Genomic DNA, 7,627 nt, shown 5'->3' with positions numbered 1-7,627 from the left:
GGTACCCCTGAGGGGCCCCCGTGTTTAGGATCAGCGTGGCAGATGTGTTGTTACCTACCCTTACCACCTGGGGGCGGCCCTTCAGGAAGTACAGGATCCAGTTGCAGAGGGAGGTGTTTAGTCCCAGGGTCCCCAGCTTAGTGTTGCGCTTTGAGGGCACTATGATGTTGAACATGGAGCTGTGGTCAATGAATAGCATTCTCACGTAGATGTTCCTTTTGTCCAGGTGGGAAAGGGCAGTGTGGAGTGCAATAGAGATTGCATTATCTGTGGATCTGTTAGGGCGGTATGCAAATTGGAGTGGGTCTCTGGGATGATGGTGTTGATGCGAACCATGACCAGCCTTTCAAAGCACTTCATGGCTACAGATGTGAGTGTTACGAGTCGGTAGTCATTTAGGCAGGTTACCTTAGTGTTCTTGGGGACAGGCACTATGGTGGTCTGCTTAATTAAAACATGTTGGTATTACAGACTCGTACAGGGAGAGGTTGAAAATGTCAGTGAAGACACTTGCCAGTTGGTCAGCGCATGCTCGCAGTTCACATACTGGTAATCCATCTGGCCTTGCGGCCTTGTGAATGTTGACCTGTTTAAAGGTCTTACTCACATCGGCTGCGGAGAGAGCGATCACACATTCTTCCAGAACAGGTGGTGCTCTCATGCATGTTTCAGTGTTATTTGCCATCGAAGCGAGCATATAAGTAGTTTAGCTCGTCTGGTAGGCTTGTGTCATTGGGCAGCTCTCGGCTGTGCTTCCCTTTGTAGTCTGTAATGGTTTGCAAGCCCTGCCACATCTGATGAGCGTCAGAGCCGGTGTAGTACGATTCGATCTTAGTCCTGTATTGACGCTTTGCCTGTTTGATGGTTCATCGGAGGGCATAGCGGGATTTCTTATAATATTTCGGGTTAGAGTCCCGCTCCTTGAAAGCGGCAGCTCTAGTCTTTAGCTCAGTGCGGATGCTGCCTGTAATCCATGGCTTCTGGTTGGGGTATGTACGTATGGTCACTGTGGGGACGACGTTATCAATGCACTTTTTGATGACGCCAATGACTGATGTGGAGTACTCCTCAATGTCATCGGAGGAATCCCGGAACACATTCCAGTCTGTGCTAGCAGAACAGCCCTGTAGCTCAGCATCCACAAAACTCTCTCTGTCCTCTATCTTGTTATGTTCAGGTGTATTTGCCATGCCCACTCATTGGCCACACCTGATCATAATAAGTGCCTGTTTCCTTTGAAAGGGGAGTTATTTGTATAGACAAAAATGAACAACTTTGTAATTGTAACAAAAACATGGCATGCTAGCGCCATCCTAATGGCGCAGTGAGCTAATTCAATGAATCAAGAACAGGATGTAACAGGTTTGATCTCACTGACGCTGTGTAACAATAATAACAAAAAAAATGTGTTTGCATGATTATTGTCAAAGGAAATTAATTTCCATGTGTTCTATCTGTGCTCGGAGTTTTAAAAAGTGTACCCCAAATAAGTTAGAAGGCTTATTGAACAATTCAGTGAAGGTTTTAAGGAAGTTATTCAAAAACCTCCAAATAACCTATCATTCCGTTAACAAAAACTTCCAGGAAAACCAGAGTGAAACTTTAAGGAACCTCACTGCAACCTAGAAAATAAGTTCCCAGAACAGGCAAAATGTTCACTTCTGTTCTCAGAGCGTTTAAAAAAGCGTTCCGTTTTACCTGTCAGGAAACGTACGGCTTCATTCCCACAACCAATTTGAAACCAAAAACATACGTTCCGACAACTTCCAAGGATACAAATGCAAGCTGCGTATGCAAATGGTAAACGCATGCTCTGAGTACGCGTCCTGGTAATCAGTCTAGCCCTGCAGCCTTGGGAATATTAACCTGTTGAATTAACCTTATTCACATCGGCTAGGTCTTGTTCTTTGAAGGTCTCACTCAAAAAGTTGCAGTCAGTACCATAACTTGTTTGAGTACCGAACTCTGTAACCTAATCAGATGACTTTAACTTTTGGATTACTTTCCGCTTCAGAGGAATTAGAAGACAAAAAGGATCCGTCAAATGCATTTGGTTGATCGTCATAGTGGTCTCTGACTCACTCAGGTGGAACAAACTTAAACTTGCGCTGTTTTTAAAGAAAACAGCAAGGTGTTGTTTCATACGCCTCTAGGAAGAGGGAACGTAACACCCTGCTACAACTCAACTCACCGTGGAGTGAAAGAGGTATGGGACCGTAAGGATGACAGAGGCAGAGAGTGGAACCGTTTACAAGGAATTTATTCCGTCACACTGTAATTTTGGGGAAACGGGGCTGGACGGAACCAAAGCAAAGAAAGTCAAAGTCAAAGCCCCCTCTCCTACCTTACCTGCCTACCGACTACTTTAATAGAAAAACTTAGCACCACCTGGTGCCCTAACCAAAATACAGGGGGTGGTCCGCCCAGGTCTTACCTAGTGTGCATAGACAGTAAATACTACAGTTTATGTATGCCCGCAGGCCTCTTGCCTAAGCACTCCCTAGGTGCCTTCCCCTTCCCTCCTGGGAACAAATGAAACCGAATAATACAAACCATTTCTATAGTCAAAAACACAGTCCTTTTGTCATAGACATACCTTAGTAGGACCGGCTACAAAATACTGGCAACAAATTATACCTCTGCGCAACAACCAACACAGGACATACAAGAAGCTCTCTTTCTCTCTCTCAACAACCAATATAGGACATACCAAATCTCTCTCCTAACAACAACCAACACAGAACACTCTAATCATCTCCACTGCTAACAAAGGAACATTTGCTTTTCTAGCTTCAGAAGAAGTTGGTAATTGAAGACAGCTGTTTCTGACGGGAGGGCGGGGTCAGCTCCAATTTGCCATGGAGTCGACCAATCAGCTGCTTGGGGGATCCCAGGAAGCCATTTCCTGAAATAAATACATACATACAAATACACAAACCACAACACAGAAACCGGGGATAGTAACAGCTGTCATGTATTTTTTTGCAAACATCCTTCTGAATTTAAAAGTAGTCCATGAAATTATCATCTAGTTTATCAAAAGTATCTGTAATCTGATTACAATATTTTTGCTACTAACGTAACCGATTACAGTTACAGTTTTTTTAAAATCAGATTACATGTAACTGATTACATGTAATCTGTTACTCCCCAATCTTGATTGTGCATTATGAATAGAACTATTGAATTAAATTAATAGTATAAAAAAAATTTTTGTGCAGGGCTTGCAAACGATCGTGGACTACAAAGGGAAACCCAGCTGCGAGCTGCCCAGTGACGGGACCTTACCAGACAAGCTAAATGCCTTCGTGACATGTTTCTATGAACTTTACGGATACAATTTAGATTTTTTTTGTCTGCCTGTTGTGACTGCATTTGTGCCTGTGTATTACTGAAGAAAACACGCGAACAAAACTGAGGTTTTTGGATATAAAGAGAGACTTTATCGAAATAAAAGGAACATTTATTGAATAAATAAATGTCTTCTGAGAGCAACCATATGAAGATCATCAAAGGTAAGAGATTAATTTTATCTCTATTTCTGACTTGTGTAACTCTTCTACTTGGCTGGTTACTGTTTGTAATGATTTGTCTGCTGGGCTATGTTCTCAAATAATCGTAAGGTATGCTTTCGCCGTAAAGCATTTTTGAAATCTGAAATCTGTTTGGATTCACAAGAAGTTCATCTTTAAACCAATGTAAAATAGTTGTATCTTTTCTGAATTTTTATAATGAGTATTTCTGTATTTGAATTTGTCTCTCTGTAATCTCACTGGATGTTGGCCAGGTGGGATGCTAGCGTCCCACATACCCTAGAGAGGTTAAACAGGTCAACATTCACAAGCCCAGATGGATTACCAGGACGTGTACTGTGAGCATGCACTGACCAACTGGCAAGTGTCTTCACTGACATTTTCAACCTCTCCCTGTACGAGTCTGTAATACCAACATGTTTTAAGCAGACCACCATAGTCCCTTTGCCCAAGAACGCCAAGTTAACCAGTCAAAATGACTATCGCCCCCTAGCACTTATATGCTTTGAAAGACTGGTCATGGCTCACATCAACACCATCATTCCACACACCCTGGACTCCAATTTGCATACCTTCCCAATGTTTCCACAGATGATGCAATCTCTATTGCACTCCACACTGCCCTCCCCCACCTGGACAAAATAAACACCTATATGAGAATGCTGTTCATTGACTACAGCTCAGCGTTCAACACCATTGGACCCTCCAAGCTCATCACTAAGCTGGGGACCCTGGGACTGATCACCTCCCTCTGCAACTGGATCCTGGACTTCCTGAAGGACCGCCGCCAGGTGGTGAGGGTAGGTAACAACACATCTGCCTCGCTGATCCTCAACACGGGGGCCCCTCAGGGTGTGCATGCTTAATCCCCTCTGACTGTTTGGCCGCACACAACTATCAACACCATCATTAAGTTTGCCGACGACAAGACGGTGGTAGGCCCGATGACGATGAGATAGCCTATAGGGAGGAGGTCATAGATCTGCGGTGTCAGGACAAGAACCTCTCCCTCAACGTCAGCAAAACAAAGGAGATTATCGTGGACTACAGGAAACGGAGGGCTGAACACGCACCCCATTCACATCGATGGGGCTGTAGTGGAGCGGGTCGAGAGCTTCAAGTTCCTCGGTGTCCACATCCCTAAGGACTTATCATGGTCCAACACACAAACACAGTGTAAAGCTGTCATCAAGGCAAAGGGTGGCTACTTTGAAGAATCTTAAATATAAGATATTTTGATTTGTTTAACACTTTTCTTGGTCACTACATGATTCCATATGTGTTATTAAATAGTTTTGATGTCTCCACTATTATTCTCCAATTTTGAAAATATTAAAATAAAGAAAAACCCTTGAATGAGTAGGTGTGTCCAAATGTTTGACTGGTACTGTATATATAATTTACAAGTCCAAAAATGGATGTAGCAACTATAGATTTCCCCTTGAAGTCTATCAAAAGTGTGTGAGTTTGAGCATGTGTCCATTAGACCCGTGGATGTATTTTATTTTGTCAGCATGAATTAGATTGAGCTATAAAAGTCCCACTTTTATTCCATAGGCTGGGATCTGCACTATTCATCTGTTGTAAGAGCTCATTTTTCACTAACTGTCCACTGGTTTCAAAAACAATGATTGATAGGCAGCTTAAATTTCTTGAATTCAACCATTATTGGGTTCAAATATACATTTTGATTTGTGAACAGCCATCCACAACAACCACAATCCATAAGGCGCAAATAGCTAAATGAGAGAGCAGTAGTGTGATTCACATCAATGCACCATGTAGATATCAATAATAAGTGATATCCGTATCTCCGTAGACTACACCACCACTGTCATCCTTACCTCCAAGCGTTTATTCAAGTTGGTTCATCTTAGGATGCCGACAGCAGTCGCACCATTGGAAGACATAGCTTGGACTGTAGCCTACAAAAGCCTATTCCTGCTCTTTTCCCGCGATCCATCAAACACATTTGGTGTGTCATCATATTGGTAGCTGATTTATGGTCAGACTCACTCATGTTAAACAAATTTAAACTTGTGTCTTTTTCAATGCTGGTTTGAATGTCATTGAGAAAACAGAGAAGTGTCAAAGTTTTTCAAAAGTACTGTGTCTGTAATCTGATTACCAAAAGTACTGTGTCTGTAATCTGATTACCAAAAGTACTGTGTCTGTAATCTGATTACCAAAAGTACTGTGTCTGTAATCTGATTACCAACGGTACTGTGTCTGTAATCTGATTACCAAAAGTACTGTGTCTGTAATCTGATTACCATATTTTTGCTGGTAACGTAACCAATTACTGTTACAGTTTGTTGTAATCCCTTACATGTAATCTGTTACTCCCCAACTCTGTGCAGAACAAACACTCACTAGCCAGTCAGAAGCATTTGCAATTCAAAGCAGAAGTCTGTCTTTCTGAGTGGTCTATTTCTGGGAAGTAATGAGGAGGGACACACGAAAGCAAGCAAGACATGCCCTGTTCAATAAGGGTCTCTGGAGAAAGACACTAGTTACAGACAGGGCCTGGAGTTAGACTGTCCATTGTCCTAGAGCAGTAATTGTCCATTTTGATGGGGATGGGGGCCATAAAAAAACAGCAGTCATCATGAGGGGCCCCAGTGGCTCATGGGTCTGCAAGCCCCCCCCCACATACACACACACCTTGTGAGCAAAACATAGAGGGGGGGACAAGCATCCCCCTTGTCCCCCCTCGTGACGGTGTAGTGAAAAAATGTGCATGTTTAATTTAATGTAAAATCTACACATTTTTCCATGGAGCAGAGAGGAGAATATAGAAATTTTATAACTCAAATTTGAGCCATTTTTAATGTGATAACTTATGATCAATGGATTATCTTGGCAAGAGAGAAATGCTCATTAACAGGGATGTAAACACATTTGTGCACAAACTTTAACCTGTTAGATCTCTAGGGGCGCTATTTCATTTTTGGATAAAAAACGTTCCCGTTTTAAGCGCAATATTTTGTCACGAAAAGATGCTCGACTATGCATATTCTTGACTTTTGAGTTTTGGAAAGAAAACACTCTGAAGTTTCAGAATCTGCAAAGATTTTGTCTGTAAGTGCCCCAGAACTCATTCTACAGGCGAAACCAAGATGATGCATCAACCAGGAATTAGCAGAATTTCTGAAGCTCTGTTTTCCATTGTCTCCTTATATGGCTGTGATTGCGCAAGGAATGAGCCTACACTTTCTGTCGTTCGCCCAAGGTCTTAGCAGCATTGTGACGTATTTGTAGGCATATCATTGGAAGATTGACCATAAGAGACTACATTTTCCAAGTGTCCGCCTGGTGTCCTGCGTGGAATTCGGTGCGCAATTGCCAGCTGCTCGTACTTTTCCATTTGATATAGGGGAGAAACCATGTGTCCAAGAACGATGTATCAATGAAGAGATATGTGAAAAACACCTTGATGATTGATTCTAAACAACGTTTGCCATGTTTTCAGTCGATATTATGGAGTTAATTTGGAAAAAAGTTCGCGTTTTGAGGACTGAATTTTCGGATTTTTTTTGGTAGCCAAATGTGATGTATAAAACGGAGCTATTTCTAATACACAAAGAATCTTTTTGGAAAAACTGAGCATCTGCTATCTAACTGAGAGTATCCTCATTGAAAACATCAGAAGTTCTTCAAAGGTAAATGATTTTATTTGAAGGCTTTTATGTTTTTGTTGAAATGTTGCGTGCTGGATGCTAACGCTAATGCTAACGCTAAATGCTAACGCTAAATGCTAACGCTAAATGCTAACGCTAGCTAGCTACTTTTACACAAATGATTGTTTTCCTATGGTTGAGAAGCATATTTTGAAAATCTGAGATGACAGTGTTGTTTACAAAAGGCTAAGCTTGAGAGATGGCATATTTATTTCATTTCATTTGCGATTTTCATGAATAGTTAACGTTGTGTAATGCTAATGAGCTTGCTGATAGATTTACACAATCATGGATACAGTGGTTTTTTCATAGCTAAACGTGACGCAGAAAACGGAGCGATTTGTCCTAAACAAATAATCTTTCAGGAAAAACGGAACATTTGCTATCCGAGAGTCTCCTCATTGAAAACATCTG

The sequence above is a fragment of the Oncorhynchus mykiss genome, chromosome 20 (genome assembly GCF_057628025.1).
Source record: "Oncorhynchus mykiss isolate SJ-2025 chromosome 20, ASM5762802v1, whole genome shotgun sequence".
NCBI classification, from domain to species: domain Eukaryota; kingdom Metazoa; phylum Chordata; class Actinopteri; order Salmoniformes; family Salmonidae; genus Oncorhynchus; species Oncorhynchus mykiss.
Note: the sequence above shows the minus strand (reverse complement) of the source record.